The sequence below is a fragment of the Orcinus orca genome, chromosome 2 (assembly GCF_937001465.1).
Source record: "Orcinus orca chromosome 2, mOrcOrc1.1, whole genome shotgun sequence".
Classification (NCBI taxonomy): Eukaryota; Metazoa; Chordata; class Mammalia; order Artiodactyla; family Delphinidae; genus Orcinus; species Orcinus orca.
In genome coordinates this window covers 25189607-25208516 of record NC_064560.1, presented here as the reverse complement: position 1 = coordinate 25208516, position 18910 = coordinate 25189607, and the positions used below count along the sequence as shown (strand labels likewise).

General features: G+C 48.5%; 1 protein-coding gene and 1 long non-coding RNA gene across 2 annotated transcripts in view; both read left to right on the top strand.

The window, feature by feature from the left end:
• PFKFB3 (6-phosphofructo-2-kinase/fructose-2,6-biphosphatase 3) overlaps positions 1 to 18910 on the top strand; it is an 85461-nt gene that overhangs the window by 37665 nt on the left and 28886 nt on the right. The gene's annotated exons all lie outside the window — the stretch shown is intronic.
• LOC125963072 (uncharacterized) lies at positions 96 to 18204 on the top strand. Its single transcript, XR_007474839.1, has 3 exons — positions 96 to 1987; positions 2207 to 8913; positions 8965 to 18204. It is a non-coding gene; the product is annotated as an uncharacterized LOC125963072 (long non-coding RNA).

Sequence of the window (18910 nt, the reverse complement as noted above, 5' to 3'; positions counted from 1 at the left end):
GCCCGTGAGCCATGGCCGCTGAGCCTGCGCGTCCGGAGCCTGTGCTCTGCAACGGGAGAGGCCACAACAGTGAGAGGCCCGCGTACCGCAAAAAAAAAATAAAAACAAAAACAAGAAAAGGCTGCAGGTGTAGCAGGAACACCGACACCGAGAGGTTCACTTATTCTAGATTTTTTGGCTCACAGATCTCTCCAAAACACCAACAAACTCCATGGCGATTGTGTCTACTAGTTGCTTCCCATGCAGATATGTCTTGTTTCCTGAGCAATATATAAAGCATTTGTAGTCAGATGCCACGAACTTCTCCCAATCCCGTGGCCCCAGCCTGAAGCTCAGCATAGGGCTGGTTAGGTGTGGTGCAAATTAGGATCTTGATTTGGCTAGACACAGTGATCACTTGAGAGGCTCTTAAGAAACTGCAAAGCCCAAATCCTGCCCAGCAGTTCTGACCAAATGGGTCTAGCATGGGGTTTACACATCGGATGTTTGGAAAATGTTCTCTGGATGGTTCTCATGTGTCCCTGATGCTGAAAACCAGTGATCTGTATCATGGTTCAGGTTAAGTAATCAGTTTTGCATATTCACTCGTTTTTTCCCCCCTAGATTATCCAGCCTATCAGCCTGGGATCTCAAGTTATTGAAACCCAGGACATAACAAACCTGATTGAAATAGCCAGGAGGCTAAGGCCTGGCTTTCCATGAGGCTCAGTGGAAGAAACGCGTGGGTGACCAGGTCTTGCGCCAGAGGGTTTCCTGCTGAAGTTGCTTCACTTCAGCAACTCTTATCGGCCCATGAGGCCTTCCAGTTCTCTCCATACATCCTCATTTGATCTCTCATTGCTTTGGGAGGATTACGGAAACGACTGCTGTTTTAACCCACGGTCCATTTACAAGGCATCCTGGGCCAGGCTGTTTCTGCAGGGAGCTCATCCCATCCACGTTACCTGGAGGCTGTAGCACCTGCCAAGACCCATAAGTTTCTTCTCCTTTTGGTGCCTTTCCTCCAACCTCCAGCATGGAGATCTTGAGTTCCCTTGTCAAAAAAAAAAAAGGTAATCAGAAGACACCCCTATTTATAGTTGCTAATATGCTAGTCATTTACTGTATGCCTTGTTTTTGTTAAAGTGTTATTTAACCCAAACTTGCACTGGAGGTCAGACTGAGAAATGAGAGCCTTTGTCTTCCTCCAGGAAAACTGTTTGGATCAGCAAGTAGGTGAGAAGGGGCTGCCAACCTCAGGCTCCCTCCCCGGGGAGTTAAACCTCAGGGGCCTCTTCCTTTGGGTGACACGGGGGCTCCCAGTGGCCCCTCCTGCCTGAGGGTCACCGGCAGACCTCCAGCCCAGACCCGCCATCCTTCCCGTTTTCTTGCCCCCATTAACCAGTTTCACCCACACATATATATTTCTTTTAAAAGGGTTTCATTTCAGGAGGCCGATGGGGCGCAGTGGTTAACGGCAGTGACTGTTAACTTTGCGGCAGGCACATCTGGATTTGAATCCCTGTCGTGTGAGCTGGTGCAGGATTTCTACCTCTCAACCTGGATTTCCTTCTCTGAAAACTAGTGACACCATTACTTACCTGATTGCATTGTTGAGAAAATATATGTAAAACTTGAGCATAGAGCTTGGCCCAGATTTAGTGATTGATAAATGGTAGCTGTTTTAATAATGATTACTATTATGGTTATCAAATAGTTGTTATAGTATTGTATTCTAGTCATTATAAAATATCTTAAAATACATTCACAAAATGAAAATCACCTATAATTCAACCACCTAGATCTATCATTTCTGATCTATAGACACATCTAATATATTCTAGAAAGTTGAGATTCCACCAGCATTCCTTTTTTTTTCTTCCCTGTTGCGGAGCAGAGGCTCTGGACGCGCGCAGGCTCAGCGGCCATGGCTCACGGGCCCAGCCACTCTGCGGCGTGTGGGATCCTCCCGGACCGGGGCACGAACCCGCGTCCCCTGCATCGGCAGGTGGACTCTGAACCGCTGCGCCACCAGGGAAGCCCCAGCGTCATTTTTTTTTTTTTTTTTTTGCGGTACGCGGGCCTCTCACTGTTGTGGCCTCTCCCGTTGCGGAGCACAGGCTCCGGACGCGCAGGCTCAGCGGCCATGGCTCATGGGCCCAGCCGCTCCACGGCATGTGGGATCTTCCCGGACCAGAGCACAAACCCGTGTCCCCTGCATCGGCAGATGGACTCTCAACCACTGCGCCACCAGGGAAGCCCGCCAGCATTACTTTTTAAAAAAAATTTATTGCAGTATTGGTATAGTTGATTTACAATGTTGTGTTAATTTCTGCTGTACAGCAAAGTGACTCATTTATACATATATATATTCTTTTTCATATTCTTTTCCGTATGGTTTATCACAGGATATTGAATATAGTTCCATGTGCTATACAGTAGGACCTTGTTGTTTAGCCATTCTATACGTAACAGTTTGCATCTGCTAACCCCAAACTCCCATTCCGTTCCTCCCCCACCCCTTTCCCCTTTGGCAACCACAAGTCTGTTCTCTATATCCCACCAGCTTTATTTTATGTGTAATTCCCTTGTCGCCGTATTCTGCTGTCAGCAGTACACCTCATATGTGGCACGTGACAGTGTCCAAAAGACGCACTTACCGCGGCAGTGACACCATCTGGGTCCAGTGACTTCTGTGTCTCTGGCTTTTATCCTTTTCCTCCTTATTCCCTGGTGCTGAGTTTCTGACCACTCACTGTGGAGCTGGGTCATCAGGTTGGGTCCCCTGCATTGGCTATTCGTCCATGGAGGTGTTTTCTACTCTATTTGTGCACCCAAAGGACGCCCTTGGAGCCGGTGCTCTGCCTCCCTCTTGTTCCGAGTGAGTAGGGTTCTCCCTGCACACCTCTGCCTGGCAGCCTTGTGCCTCCGCCTCCTTCTGGGTGTGGGTGTCTTTCCAGCTCCAGAAGCAGCAATCTGGGGGGGCCCAGGCCAGGACGCTGAGTGGCTCGGGCCAGTTTCCTAAAGACCAAAGCAAAGAGAGAATCCCCCTCAGCAGGCAGACATGAAGGGGCTCAGGGATCCCCCCGGAAGAGACCAGCCCCTGGAAGCAGATGTAGGCCACGAGAGGCCAGTCCTGAGCCCACCCACCGCGTGCAGGGCCTCGGGATCTGTACCTGATGTGCTGTCTCTTCAGCTTAAGGGCTCGGATGCCGGTTAAGTCAAGGACCACGGGAGGGGCTATGCTTTGAGCCACCCAGCAATCATTGATAATCTAATGGGGATGGGGTGCAGATTCTTTTCTGGAAGCAAGCTTGATAAGGATGAAGAGAACAGGCCACAAAAACTGGCCAACTGAGGGGGCGAGGAGGGCGGTGGAGGAAGGCCAGGGCCTCAAATGTGGTCCCTCTGGTCCCGTCCATCTTCCCTCTGGTGTGGCTGGACAAGTGCTCAGTCTGGGAGCTGAGGCAAGTCACTCTGTGGGGCTCAGGCCTCACCCAGTTATACTAGATCAATAGTTCCTTCCTCCTTTATTACAAAAACCCCGGAACCCTTTCCACAGTGATGTAAGGTCTTGCTGATTCTCCCGCAAGAGCAGGAGCCCTGTCCAAGTTTTCTGGGGTGGCTCCAGTGAAGCTGTTGGGGTCTTCCCTTGCTTTCAGGGATGCAAAGAGGCCAAAATCAAAAGTTTTTTTTTTGTTCTGGTGGTGTTTTTGGTGGTATATAAAAAGAGAAATGACTTTAAGTGAAACTCTTTTGTTCTCGATTATATTATTAACATAATAATTGTGTATGAAGTCTGTATTAGAATTTTGATGGTGCTCATGATACATCTACCAGTTAGGAATGCTTTTGGCTAGAACTCACAGAATTCCTGACCATCAGTAGCTTAAACCTAAAGGATGTTCTTTATTGTTTTCCATCGAGAACGGGTCAGATGGTCACAGCCAGACCTGCCAGGGGGAGTGGCTTGCGGATGGGACGGGAGGCAGCTTACCCTGAAATTGGGGATTTCCGCCTCCCCCATCTGCCCAAGCGAGGTGCAGGCAGCCGGAGAGAAACGGAGGGGCTGCAGGGCGGGCAGTGGGCCACGTCTCCACATCCACTGAAACAGATCTTCAGCTTTCGGTATTTTACAGCTAACACATGCTATTTGATTTACTTTGGTTATGGAAGGGAAACATGAATTTTCGACAGGTGAGTTCAAGAATGGCATTGTAGGGACTTCCCTGGTGATCCAGTGGTCAAGATTCGGCACTTTCACTGCTGAGGGCGTGGGTTCCATCGCTGGTCCCGGAACTAAGATCCCGCAAGCCACTCAGCGAGGCCAAAAATAAAAAAAAAAAGGCATTGCACGACTGTACCCGTTCGGGTTGGAGACGGGACATATAAACCTCATTGGTCTTGTCTGAGTGCAAAGCTTAATAGCTTTCCCCACTCTTTTTGTAATAAAAGACTATGTCTCCTGAGAGGGGTTTGTTGAACAACTGTGTTATCCGTAAAGGATGCCATGGCAGAGACTGCAAGCATTCCCCCAACATCCACGGGCCCCCCTTTCTGAGCAGCAGAATCCTGGGCATTTGGTCCAGATAAAAGACTGAGCTTCCCTCCTGACTTTGCGGCCAGTGTGGAAACCACGTTCTGGCCAGTGAGGTGACGGGGAGGAGTTCCAAGACTTCTGCAGAGTGTTTTTGTTTTTGATTTTTTTAAATATTTACTTACTTATTTGGTTGCACCAGGTCTTAGTTGTGGCAGGCAGGCTCCTTAGTTGTGGCATGCAAACTCTTAGTTGCGGCATGCATGTGGGATCTTGTTCCCTGACCGGGGACCAAACCTGGGCCCCCTGCATTGGGAGCACAGAGTCTTAACCACTGCACACCAGGGAAGTCCCCTGCAGAGTGTTTGAAAAGTAAAAAGCCAAGCATCCTTTATGCCAGTATATTTTGCTCTACATAACTTTATAATATTTAAATAGTGTAATATGTACAACATAGCGTATGTTACACTGTTTAATATAGTGTAATACATATGACATGGCTTATGTTACACCATTTAAAATATAGTAAATGAGGAGAGAAATGTTAGGCAACTATTCTAGGCTGCTTCTCTACAAATTACCTGTTTCCTGTGTGGCAGGACTTTTCTTTTCTTTTTTTTTTTTTTTGGCCAAGCCACGTGGCTTGTGGGATCTTAGTTCCCTGAGCAGGGATCAAACCCAGGCCCTTGGCAGTGAAAGCTTGGAGTCCTAACCACTGGACCGCCAGGGAATTCCCATGTGGCAGGTCTTTTGTTGCCAACAAGTGAAAAGTTAAATTAAATGTAATTGCCATTATACATTATCTTTCAACATTAGGTTTTGAAATATGAGAGATGCCGTGATTTGATCAGATGCGTGCAAATTCCAACCCTGAGGAAGAGCCTCTTGAAGTGAATGTGCAGAATTACTACCATTTTAGGTGCTCCATGAACTTAAAATTTTTTTACTACCATTTTAGGTGCTTCATGAACTTAAAATTTTTTTTGAGTTTTGTTTTTTGTTTTGAAATAATTTCAGACTTACAGGAAAGTTGCAAAAATAGCACAAAGCCTTCCAAGATAGCCTTTATCCAGATTTTGCAAATGTTAACATTTACCCTATTTGATTTCTGCTTCTCCCTTTTTCTCTCTCTTTCCCTCACTCCTCTGCCTGTCTGTCTCTCTCTCCATCCATCCACCCATCTGTACATCCATCCATCCACCCTACCCACCCTAGGTGTGCCATGTAAGTGGAATCATACAGTATTTGTTCTTTTATGACTGGTTTATTTCACTCAACATAATGTCCCCACAGTTCATGCATGTTGTAGCAGACGTCAGAATTTCCTTCCTTTTTACAGGCTGAATAATATTCCACTGCGGATAGACCATATTCTGTGTATCCATTCATCTGTGGATGGACATTTGGGTTGTTTCCACCTCTTGGCTACCGTGAATAATGCTGTTTTGAACATGGGTGTGCAAGTAACTCCTCAGGATCCAGGCCATTTCTTTCTTAGAATATCCCCCTATCTGGGTTTGTTTGTGTCTTCTTTATGATTAGATACAGCCTCTACATTTTTGGCAGGAACACCCGGGGAGGAGTGCCGTGTCCTCGGGTAGGTCTTTGTGTGGTAGGTCTTAGTCTTATTCCTGCCCATGTTCACTTTGATCCCTTGTGTAGGATGGCGTCTGCCAGCTTCCTCTACTGTGAGGTTTCTATTCCTCCTCTGTAATTAATAAGTGTCTTGTGGGGAGATACTCTGAGATGCTGCAACTATCCCATTTCTTGTCAAACTTTCAGCCACTCGATGACTCTTATCTGAAATAATTATTACCAAGTAGTGCCTTACAAATTCATCATTGCTTTTACGCTTATTTGTTGGTGTTCTGTGTAAAGAGATGCTCTTTCATCTCCTGCACCCATTCATTCATTCGTTTTATTTACAGATGAATGGATTTGGGGATTCTCATTTTACTCAGGGTTATAATCTATTACTATTATTCATTTTGTTGCCCAACTTGTACCAGATTTGACCCGTGGAATGCCTTAAAGTAGGCCTTTGTGTCTTTTTTGACATCTCCTTATCATTTTCTCATGAAGTCGCATGTCAACGTCAATGATTCTTGTGGTTCCCATCTTTACACAGTCATCCCTACAGGGTATACATCAAATACCAAATAACTGAGACTAAGTTCGTCTAAAGCTGTACCGTGGCCAAAGCCCTCAGAGCGGCTGCCGATAGTTCATCTGAGCAATAAGCCAGCCAAGCCTCAAGAGCACACTCATCTTGCGCCCTAACTTCCGTGAACACCGTACACGCTCGGATGCTCTCAAGCTGTTTTATTTTGGGCATGTGTGTTGGTTGGGTCCTCGGGGAAGCAGACAGGAGTCAGAAGTGCAAGAGATTTATTGGGGGTAGTGCTTGAGAAAAATAAAGGGAGAGGGTTGCAGGCCTGATACCTGTGAACGGCGAGCTGGGGGGGTTGCGGGAAAAGGTGGAGGGCATCTCTGAGAAGTCTCTGCCAGCCCCGGTGGGGAGCCTCAGTGCAGAGCTTGCCCGTTGTGGGCAGAAACAGCCAGGCCCTGGTGCCCTGCTGGGCTCAGTCCTTACCTGGGAGCTGCCGGGAGGGACGTGGCCTGGGCTCCGAGGCCACCACGGATTCTGAAGTGCTGTGGCTGGAGACTCATTTAACTGCACCCCTCATAGCTGATGAGCAAGTTCTTTCTTAAAGGGAGACCGGAGGGGCATACCTCTAAGGCTGCCGTAGGAAAAATATTTAAAGATTGTGTTTGTTGATTCAAACATGAGAAAGTTGAAACAGAACTAATTTCTACACGGGGGGTGAACATCCTCTTGGGGTCCCACACGTTTGTCATTCCCTGAGATTTCAATCATCACTAGATGGGAAACGCTGGTCTAGGTGTCTAACTCCGTTCTCGTCTGGGGTTTCGAGCTGGCGTCTCTGATTGGTTCAGAGGGGCCGTAATGGTCTCAGTTGCCCCAACGGGTGACTAGAAAGAATGAGTCGTCAGCCGGGATCACCGGGGGGCTATTGTATTCCAAGGGGCTTGTCAGAGTAATTTTCCACCCAGTCTGTGGCTCCTGGCCCCTTGGCTACCCAGGCTGAGCAGATGTGTGATTAAATGCTGGGTCAGCAGCTTAGTATCGTGGTTCACGATTCACTTAGTATCGTGGCTCTAGACTTAAAGACTTTACAACGGAAAAGGACCCCTGAGATCATGAGGTCGTTCCACACTTCAGGTGTACAGAAGTGCCCTGCCCCAAGTCACCAAGTTGATGAGCTGGGCCGGGGGCTCACAATGGGGCAGGCGCTGTGTCATCGTTCTGTCCCATCATGGTCCCCCGTAGCCTCCAGCCCGCAATCGGGCTTCCGCTCCCGGGAGCAACACAATGCAAGTCAGCTCCCCTGTATTGGTACCTGTTTATCATTTTATCTCATCATCTTGTTCTTTATCTCACATCTAGTTCTTTAGCTGTTCCTCACAGAGTGGCTTCCAGATGGCTGGGGCCTTCTGATTGCCTTCCTCTGGACGTGTCTGAGTTCGTTACCGTTCCCTTAAAAGGCGTCTCCCAGAACCGGACACACGCTCAGCGTGGTCTTAGCACGGCGATTACAGACCCCCCGCCCCTCTAACTTGAACGTTAGGCATAAGCACGGCCCAGCTGCTGTAGGCTTTCCAACATCTACTCAGTGCTGTTTCATAAAACCTGCATTTAAACTTTTTTTTGGCTTGATTTGGCTCTATTTTTAGAATGTTTTCCACCGGGAGAAGGCAGAAGTCCAAGGGGGAACAGAGAGGGGAAAGATGTCAGCTCTGATTCGGCAACTGCAGAGCTGCACGCGCCATGGGGCGTAAGCAGGCTTGCGACACAGCCTGCTCCCCACTTTCTCAACCTCGGCTCCTGGTGCGTCGCCCTGGGCGCTCACCACACAGCAGAAGGTGGCTGCCTGTCAGTTCTGTCCTCACCAGGGTCCTGGGTCGGGAACCTCGGTTGTTTTGACTTCGGCTCTTCTCCGTGTGCGTGTGTGTGTGTGTGTGTGTGTGTGTGTGTGTGTGTTGAGGAAATCAAGGGCTGGAGACCAGGTCATGTGTGTGTGTGTGTGTGTGTGTGTGTGTGTGTGTGTGTGTGTGTGTATGTGTGTGTGTGTGTTGAGGAAACCAAGGGCTGGAGACCAGGTCGTGTGTGTGTGTGTGTGTGTGTGTGTGTTGAGGAAACCAAGGGCTGGAGACCAGGTCATGTGTGTGTGTTTGTGTGTGTGTGTTTGTGTGTGTGTGTGTGTGTGTGTGTGTGTGTGTGTGTGTTGAGGAAACCAAGGGCTGGAGACCGGGTTGTGTGTGTGTGTGTGTGTGTGTGTGTGTGTGTGTTGAGGAAACCAAGGGCTGGAGACCAGGTCATGTGTGTGTGTTTGTGTGTGTTGAGGAAACCAAGGGCTGGAGACCAGGTCGTGGAGCCTCGAGGAGAAGAAGTCTGCTAACACGCCTCTGCCACCGCCTCGGGGTGGGCCTGGATGATTCAGAAAATGCTAATCTTCATGTATGTGTTGAGTACTGGAGTGTTTGCATGAGCACTTTTAGTGGTACCTGATTTGACCCCCTTCCCCACCTCGCAAGGTGCACAGGCAGTGATTATCCTGATTTTCCAGATGAGCCAGCTGCTCACCAGGGCGAGTGGCTCTCTGTCCCTCTCTGAGCCCTGGGTTCCCTGAGTGGTTACGGAGGCTACTTCCAGCCCATGATGTGAGCCATATAGCATCACTGCAAATACATTTTTCCTTCATCCAACATACTGAAGATGTCCCATGTGCCTGACATGATGGCAGGCTCTGGTGATACACAGATGAACAGCTGTCTGTGTTTTAAGTGCTTATAGTCTAGTAATTGCAACCCAGTTTCTATTTGCATTTCATTGAGAGCAATTAGAATCCTTGGAGAAGTGGAGGAGATGCTTCCAGACCATCTAGAGGGCTCATGGGCAGAGGAGGGAACTTGGGTCCAGAGAGGGCAATCCCGTGACCTGGTACAGACAGGGTCAGGGCGGGGTCCAGGCTCCCAGCCCTAGCCCACACCCCGCCCCACCCTGCAGTCTCTTCCGTGCCCCCCACTCCCGCTGAATAAGCTTTGGAGACCAGACAGGGCTGGTTTGCATAGTTGAGGATCCAAACCTGGGTTATCCATAGGTTCCCTAGAATTGCTTTTTGCCAGTCATTTCAAGAGCCTGGCTGTGGTATTAGCAGTAAGTGTTATGGTGTCAGTCAGCATTCACTCCTCCCTAGAACCTGATTCCTTTCACATCATGGGGCCAGTCCACTCTTGCTCTGCTGTGTGCCGTGGAAGGCTGTGTTCATGCTGCTTTAAAGCCTAGGAGTGGGCTTCTGAGCCTGAAGAGTGCCTGTCTCATGGGGACACGACAGCTGCTCACACAGGTTGGAGGGTGGGCATCTGCCCTGGAGGAGGGGGCAGGTGGCAGAGAGAGAACTGAGGAAAGTTGCAGGAAGGGACATTTGTCTGTCTGGCCAGCAACCCATCTAATAATAGAATGACTAGGCTGAAGCCACAGGTTCAAGCTGAGGCTTTGCGGGAGGGCCGTCAGAGTTCTAGACTGGGGTTTCTAGATGCGGTGTGGAAATAGCCTAGGGAGCATGCAGGGTGTGGAGGGCGGGGAGGTAAGCTTTTCCAGCAGCAGAAGAAGGCGCCAGGTGCGGGCGGTGGAGCGGCTGGGAGCCTGACCCTCTCTCCTGGCTCCACCTTCGCCTCCCGGCTAAAATCATCCTTTAGCCGGGAGATTGTTTAGCTAAACACTGGGGTTCTGCTGCTAAGGATGATGGGAAGAGTGGCTACTGGGGTGAGTGATGGCTAATTTTATGTGTCAACCTGACTGGGCCAAGGGGTGCCCAGGTAGCTGGTAAAACATGATTTCTGGGTGTGTGTGCGTGGATGTTTCTGGAGAGACTGCCTCTGATTCAGTGGACTGAGTAAAGCATATGGTCCTCCCCAAAGCGGTGTGCACCATCCTGTCCGGTGAGGGCCTGGATGGAACAGAAGCATGGAGGAAGGGCAAACTCGCTCTCTCGGCATGAGTTGGGGTGTCCATCCTCTTCTGTCCTTGGACATCGGACCTCGGAGCTCCTGGTTATCAGGCCTTCAGATTCTGAGTGAATCCCACCTGATTTCCTGGGTCTCCAGCCTGCAGACGGCAGATAGTGGGACCTCTTAGCCTCCAAAACCATATAATGAGTTTCCTTTTGTACATACATACATATTTCTCAGGAGAACCCTGACTATTACAGGAAGTAATGGAACCTCCCAGCTATGTGATGGATTTCACTGAGCAGGGTGGAGTGGGGGAAGGAATTGGGGAACCTGTTTTCTAGCTTAGATGGCTGAGAGTTCAGGGAGAGGTGCAGGTTCTGGAGAAAGCTGAAGGCTCGCTTTGCACAGAGCTCTTGGCTACAAAATCATGATCCCACTGTGTGCCAGGGCTCTGCTGTGCACTCTTCTTAGGAAAACCCCATTGTATATGGTGGGCATTGTCCCCAATGCATTGTTGAGCAAAGCCACTCTTGTACAGCAGGTCACACCCGCCTGATGTGAAATGAACATGATGTGAAATGATTTTGTTTGGTCTCCTCCCCTCTCCTCCTTCCCCACACCTTGTGTTGTTGATAACGAGGGGCCTGGGTTAAGGAGCAAAGTGGGGGAAGGCTGCCAGTCGGCAGGTGCAGACCGGGCTGTGGATGCAGAGGTCTGGGCTGACCGTGTCTTTTCTGTTTTTCTCTGGTCTCTCGAATTTGTTTTTTCCTGGTCTTTCTAGCATCCTCTTCCCCTCTGTCTTGTTAACCACCCTGTCCTAACTTGAACAGGTTTAATATCTTCATGTTTCAGATCGCTCTCTGTCTTCCCTCATCCGCTGTCTTTTTTTTTTAATTGAGGTGAAATTCACATAACATAAAATGAACCATTTTAAAGCACACAATTCAGTGGTATTTAGTACAGTCACAGCGCTGTGCAACCCTTGCCTCTCTCCAATTCCAAAACGTGTTCATCACTTGGAAAGGAAGCCCCACCCCCAGGGAGCAGCCCCCCCTGTTCTCAGCGGCCCCTGGCAAGCACTAATCTGCCTTCTGTCTGTATAGATTTACCTATTCCGGATATTTCCCATTGATGGAATCACACAGTACAGAACCTTTTGTGTCTGGTTTCTTTTGCCTTGCATAATTGTATTAGTTTGCTCCGGCTGCCATGACAAATACCACAGACTGGGTGGCTTACACAACAGACACTTATTTTCTCATGGTTCTGGAGGCTGGAAGTCCAAGATGAGGTTGGGTTTCTCTCTCCTTGGCTTGCAGATGCCTGGCTTTTTGCTGTGTCCTCACAGGACCTTTCCTCTGTGGGCATACACACCTGGTATGTCCAAATTCCTCTTCTTTTTTTTTTTTTTGGCCATGCCACACGGCTTGTGGGATTTTAGTTCCCTGACCTGGGATTGAACCTGGGCCCTCGTCAGTGAGAGCATGGAGTCCTAACCACTGGACCCCAGGGAATTTCCAAATTCCTCTTCTTATAGAGACACTAGTCAGATTGGATGAGGGTCCATGCTAATGGCCTCATTTAATTTAATTACTTCTTTAAAAACTGTATGTCCAAATACAGTCACATTCTGAGGTACTAGGGGTTAGGGCTTCAGCATATGAGTTCTAGGGGAACACAACTCAGTCCACACCCATAATGTCTTCAAGGTTTATCCATGTTGCAGTGTGTTTCAATACCTCCTTCCTTTTCTTTTTAAATTTTTAAAAATTTTATTTATTTATTTTTGGCTGCATTGGATCTTCGTTGCTGCGTGCAGGCTTTCTCTAGTTACGGCGAGCGGGGGCTACTCTTCGTTGTGGTGCGCGGGCTTCTTATTGTGGTGGCTTCTCTTGTTGCGGAGCACAGGCTCTAGGCGCACGGATTTCAGTAGTTGTGGCTCACGGGCTCTAGAGCGCAGCTCAGTAGTTGTGGCGCACGGGCTTAGCTGCTCTGCGGCATGTGGGATCTTCCTACACCAGGGCTCGAACCTGTGTCCCCTGCATTGGCAGGCAGATTCTTAACCACTGCGCCACCATGGAAGTCCCTCTCCTTCCTTTTCACGACCGAATAATATTCCACTGTATGCATGGACCACATTTTGTCTTTCCATTCATCTCTTGATGGACACTTGGGCTTTTGGTTCTTGCGAAAAATGCTGCTACGCCCACTGCCTTTTTACATAAAGGAGTTACTGGCACTGGGGGATGGGTGGCAGAGGAGGGCCAGGTAGTATGTGTCCACTGTCCCCAGGGAGCTAAGTGTCTGGGTGCTGATTCAAAGTCCAGCCTTCTGTGTCAGGGCAGCACTGGCCCTCCTAAAGCTGGTAACAGGTATTTGACAGGCAGTCGTGTTGTGAGCTTGCCTTGGGGCAGTGAAGAGCTGCTGGCTTGTTTGAGTCTTTAGTGGATGTAATCACTGTCCAGCTGTTTGCACACTCTCCCTGGCATCTGTCTGGCCTCTTTATCCACCGTGACTAATGGCTGAGTGATAGCTTTCTTACTGATAAGGAAACAGCAAGAACTATCAAAAAGAATAACTCCAGAGTTGTCCAACTTATCCTCAGTTTATCTAGTGATGTACTCTGAAGATCTTTCACCTACTGAAAGTCATGCAGCCCTTTTCTCATGGCAGAGGTGGGTTTTTGCCTGTTTCTTTTCCATCTGTGATTCGGGAGAGAGGGTCGTGCAGGTCCTAGAAGACTCTCGGACAGGGGACGTCCGGAGTGGCTTAGTAGCTGCCATGGTTTTCCCTGCTCCACAGTGAGTTTACCCAGAGCTGCTACATCAGTTTATCTGGGTCTTTCTTCACTTCTGGATTGTTTCTTCGATCTCTGTTTTGTGTTTGTGTCTATAAAATATTGTCACTGGGAAACTTTTCTGACAAGAAACAAAGCCACAAGTGTTCTAGGGCATATATCCTTGCTCACAATGAAAACAAACCAGGTTGGTGTCAGAGAGGAACGGGTGGCCAGCCTTGTCTGTGTGGGGTACCTGTGCCCCAGTGTCTAGTCCTCAGATTTTCTTCTTTAGAAGCTGGGTTTTAGCAGTGCAGCCAGAGATGGTCAAGCCTAGGGAGACCAAGTCACAAACCAAAGTGGTGAGAGAATGGTAGTTAAACTAGATTGCCCACTTGGTACGTTTCTAGGAGGATCATGGCTGCTGGTCAGAATAGAACATTCAGGTCTGCTCGCCAGTGGGCTGTGAGGGCAGGTAAGCGGGAGTCAGAGGGATTCTGTGCCTGGTGGGGCAGAGAAAAGAGCATGTGGGTTCCTGTCAGGGCTGCTCCCAGAGCTATGTATCAGAAACGGATACATAGTTTCTCAGCAAAGTACCCATTAATTTATCCTCACTGCACAGGGCAACTTTTTCAGGATCTGAGGGCCCTTTACCACAACGTAGAGTGTGGTTACGGATCCCAACATCCAGTTATGGGTTCCAGCACCCTGATCTTTTTCTACCCCACCCCCGCCTCTTGTTTTAAAGCCTTGCAGAGGAGTTTTCCAGAATAAAGGTTTCTGGCCTAGACTCCTCTTCTAGTTTTATAGAATAAATGCTCTCTGGGGGAGGAGTGGAAGAGATACTGTCTCCACACAGGGGCCTGTCTCTTGAGCTCCCCTTGACCCCATCTTCCTTACAAACCCAGAGTGGAGATCCTGGAGCTAACGGTTATTTCAGGATCCCAAGACCATTACCTGCTTATTATAACCTGTTCTTAGCACCGTAACCAGACGCCAGTCTTTTTTTTTTTTTTTGCCACTGTGGCATGTAGGATCTTAGTTCCCCAACCAGGGATCGAACCCGTGCCCCCTGCATTGCGAGCGCGGAGTCTTAACCACTGGACCACCAGGGAAAGTCCCCAGAGGCCAGTCTTTAACCAAACATGCATTCTGTCAAGCAGTGTTGACGGATACATGCCACCAGCCCAGCTCTGTTCTAGGCCCCTCGGGATGGAAACAGCTGTGAAAGCGAGGAAGGTCCCTCCCGTCCTCTTGCTCACCCTTCTCAGTGCCCTTTGGGGGACTTCCTCTTTCTCAGAACAGGAGTCAGTCGTCCTGAGGGTCCACAAGGTGCCCCCTGACTGCCCCTCCCCCTCCTCACTCTCCAGTCCTCTCTGTGCCACCCACCCAGCTCTTCCCTGAATCCAGATCCCACCCCAGCACCTCTGTCCGTGTTGTGTCTCCACTTGGACGCCTCGTACTCCAGATACCTGGAAGGGCGACTGAAGATGCAGGATACAAAATGGAACGTGGACCATCTCGCCAGCTTGTTACAGCACGTGTTGAAGGGACAGCATCTGGGCTGTGTGAGGCCAACTAGTATCTAGTGCTGCTGGTAGCTTCTCCTGTTTCTTCGCACAACTGGAAAATCTTAAGCCAAGGTTGCCGCTCCTACGCGCCGGTGCTGCGCTGCAGCTACGGTGATGTCGTGCTGTTGACAGCCTGGCCGTAAAGATGTATTATCAGCAATAGAAATTTGAAGCTTATCGAAGAATTTGAATAGTGTCCGGGAAATAAGATCTTTCTTTTCTTCTTTCCCTTTGCTAATCAATTAGGACATCTTTTTTTTTTTTTTTTTTGTGGTACGCGGGCCTCTCACTGTTGTGGCCTCTCCCGTTGCGGAGCACAGGCTCCGGACGCGCAGGCTCAGCAGCCATGGCTCACGGGCCCAGCCACTCCGCGGCATGTGGGATCTTCCCGGACCGGGGCACTAACCCATGTCCCCTGCATCGGCAGGCGGACTCTCAACCACTGCGCCACCAGGGAAGCCCAATTAGGACATCTTAAAACCTTTGAGAAGTACACAGAAAGCCCAAGGCCTCCTCTACCTCTTTAAAAAAAATTTTTAAAGCTGACTCAGTTTTATTTCATAAAATAGTAATTTCTTTTTAAATTGGCTCAGCCGTGGTGTCGACCATGAGCTTTTTCGGCATCAGTAGGGGAGGCTGTCCCAGTGTGAGGGCTGGGACTCTTTGGGAGGCTGTCTCTCTGTCTTCATATCCTAAGTAGCACTTTACATTGTAGGTTCATTTGAAAGTTTTTAGTTATTAATCTTCATAATCGTTTCTTAAGACGATTCTTATTTCCTCATTATATCCAAATACTAAGTAATTTAGACATTGTCATAGAAACCACTCGGATCCAAAGTATTATTGTTGACTTTGTTATTGAGAAGAAGACTGAATGTTCTAGTTGGAAAGTAATTTAATTGCGTGACACTTGAAAGAGTACCAGCCTAGCCGGAGGTCTTGTTTTTTATTCCTTTGCTTATTAGCTGTGTGATCACAGGGAAGTAATGTAATATTTCTTAGCCTCAGTTTCATTAACTCCAAGGGAAAAAGGTAGGGGCGCACACGCGCGTGTGTGTCTGTGTGTGTTTGTGTGTTAGGGACACTGTGAAATCCAAAAATGAATTCATAATTCTGACAAGGACCACATCTCACTTGACTCTGGAGACCCCTGGACAGTTGCTTTCGGTGAATACTTGTTTAATGTGGGAAGAAATGAGAGATACTGACTTTTAGTTCCATGTTTGCTCTTGGGCTTAGCAGAGAAACGCTGAAGGACAATGAAATGGATATGAAATTCCCCGCGGATCTGCCCCAATTACACGCAAACTTTCCTTATTCTCTCAACCTGGACTTTACCCTGAGCCTGCATTGGGCATAATCTTACCCAACACCTCTCTCTTAGTTCCCTACTTGTATTCTAATTCGTGTACATTTCCCCCTCTGGTCTTCAATTGCAAGCTCTTGGGCGTGGGAGATCTCTCTTTGTCATACTCGGAGTGAGATGGAGCCCGGAACACTTTGATGACAGCTGTTCGATCACCTGCTCTTCCTGGCTGGACCCGAGATTGCTGTGGTTCCGGTGCAGCCTGTTCTGTGTAGTGTCTGACACGCAGCTACTGCTTGTGAGCATCTATTAAATGTGCCAGAAGATGGACAGTGGGCTGCTCATCTCTGTGGCTCCCCTTCCCTCCGGGAAAGACAGGCTCAGCATAGCCGTCTGGAGTCCTCAGCTGAAGTCTGCATGTGTCTTCTCTTTATTTTGTGTTGTGCCTGCAAGTTGGTGACAACAAAGACTACAAACCCACCGATATTCTCCCGACGATCTGTGCAAAGCCCAGAAATCGAGTCGTCCCCCCACCCCAAGTAAAACACAGGTTAAACTTGATTCCATGTTTCCACAGGTGCAGGATTTGTGCAAATCCTGTTTGTATATTTGTGTCATTTGCAAGAAGCAAAGGTGTTAGGAACACGTGCAAATCACTACAGAGTTCTTGGCTACCTTTCCGTCAGTTCCCTTCTCCCTCAATGCCTGGATCTATACCATCTATGCTTTTCTTCTTTTTTTTCTCTGGAATTTGAGCAAACTGAGCTATCACCGATTTAATATTTGGGGAGTTTTAAAAAAACTTTGAAATTTTGAAATACAAGAAGTTACAAAATAGTACATAGAGTCCCATGAACCCTTCACCCAGCTTCCTTTAATGGTGACATCTTATATGACTGTAGTAAAATAGCAAAACCAGGAAATTGACGTTGGTACAAGACTGTTAACTAGGCTGCAGAATATCTGAGTTTTTAAAAGCACACAGATTCTGAAGTCATAAAGTAATACTTTTAAACACAAATAACCTATGTCTTCATATAGGGTGAGGAGGTTGACAGGGAGTGTAAAATGCTCTCAAAGCAGGAGCCTGGTGTGACGCTAGGTGTGAAACACCCAGGGGCAGTTTTAATAGCGTGGTCGGTCCCAAGGTCAGGGGCGTACACTCAGAAGAGGAAAGGCCTGCAGGAAGTGGAGGACCGCGGACTGGGCAGAAGGAAAGGAAACTTGCTGGTTCAGTAGGACTTCAGTTGTGACGATTCACCCAGAGCCAGGTCGTGGCCACGTTTAACTGTCCTGATACTCTCGTAACGAGATGAGTAAGTCCCCTCATTTGGAGAAAAGTGGACATGACATTTGTAGAAGAGGAATGATTTTTTAAAAATAGACTTTATTTTTTAGGACAGTTTTAGGTTCACAGCAAAATTGAGAGGAAAATATAGAGATTTCCCATGTACCCCCTGCCCCTACTCATGCACAGCCTCCCCGGTTATCAATGTCACTCGCCAGATGGTACATTTTTACTAAGGGTGAACCTACACGGACACATCATTGTCACCCAAAGTCCATAGTTTACCGTGGGTTCACTCTTGGTGTTGTATATTTAATGGGTTTGGACAAATGTATAAAGACATGTATCCATCATTGTAAGATCATACAGAGCAGATTCACTGCCCTAAACATCCTCCTATTCATCCCTCTTTCCCCCCAACCCCTGGCAACCATTCATCTTTTTACTGTAGTTGTACCTTTTCAGAGTGTCATAGGGTTGGAATCATACAGTGTGTACCCGTTTCAGATCGGCTTCTTCCACTTAGGAATAGGTACTGACCGCTCTTCCATGTCTTTACCGTGGCTGGCAGCTCACTTCTTTTGGGCACTGAATAATATCCCGTTGTCTGGAGGTACCACAGGTTATTTATCGTTTCACCTACTGATAGACATCTTGGCTGCTTCCACGTTTTGGTGATTATGAATAAAGCTGCTATAAACCTCTGTGTGCAAGTTTTGCCACGTTGTGGCATCGTGTGGACGTCCGTGCCTGTGTTCCCATTCACGAGTTACATTTTATTTAGAAAAAAAAAAAAATGTCGCCCTCTCCCCTGTCTTTGGATGGGCGATGAGGTAAGGGCTTATTTCAGTCTTTTATTTGGCGTCTCTCTTCACTCTCTCAGACACAGGCTTGTTCGCAGGAGCAAATGATGACACTTTGTGTCTAATTAGCAACTTCTGATTGCTCACGCCTGCCATGGCTTGTTCTGCCTCCTCTCACTGGACGGAAGGAGGTGGGTTCCAGCATGGTTTCAGGGTTTCAATCTGGCCCACTGGCTTCTGATCGTGGAAATGGGGTTGCTTTTGGCTGAATTCACAGCAGCATGGGGGAGCAGGGGTGAGGGTTAGACGCCTTTGGCCGGCAGAGGGAACTGAGAAGAGAGAGGTCGTGGAGAAAACCCACCCCCATCATCCTTTCTGAGTCTGGAGCTAGCTAAGGAATTCGCTATAAATAAGCACCGCAAGAGGCACTACTGTGCAAGAAGGGCTTTCCCTGCTCTCGCCTGCCAGACTGCTCAGCTGTTCTGGGTGAGATGGTCTGAGCCACAGTGTGCTCTGCCCCTCATCAGGACTCCACTCAGCACCCCCGGGTCAGGCTGTAGTCATCACAAGTCCCTTGGGGGCCATCTGCCCACTGTGTCAAGTAGAGGGTCCTA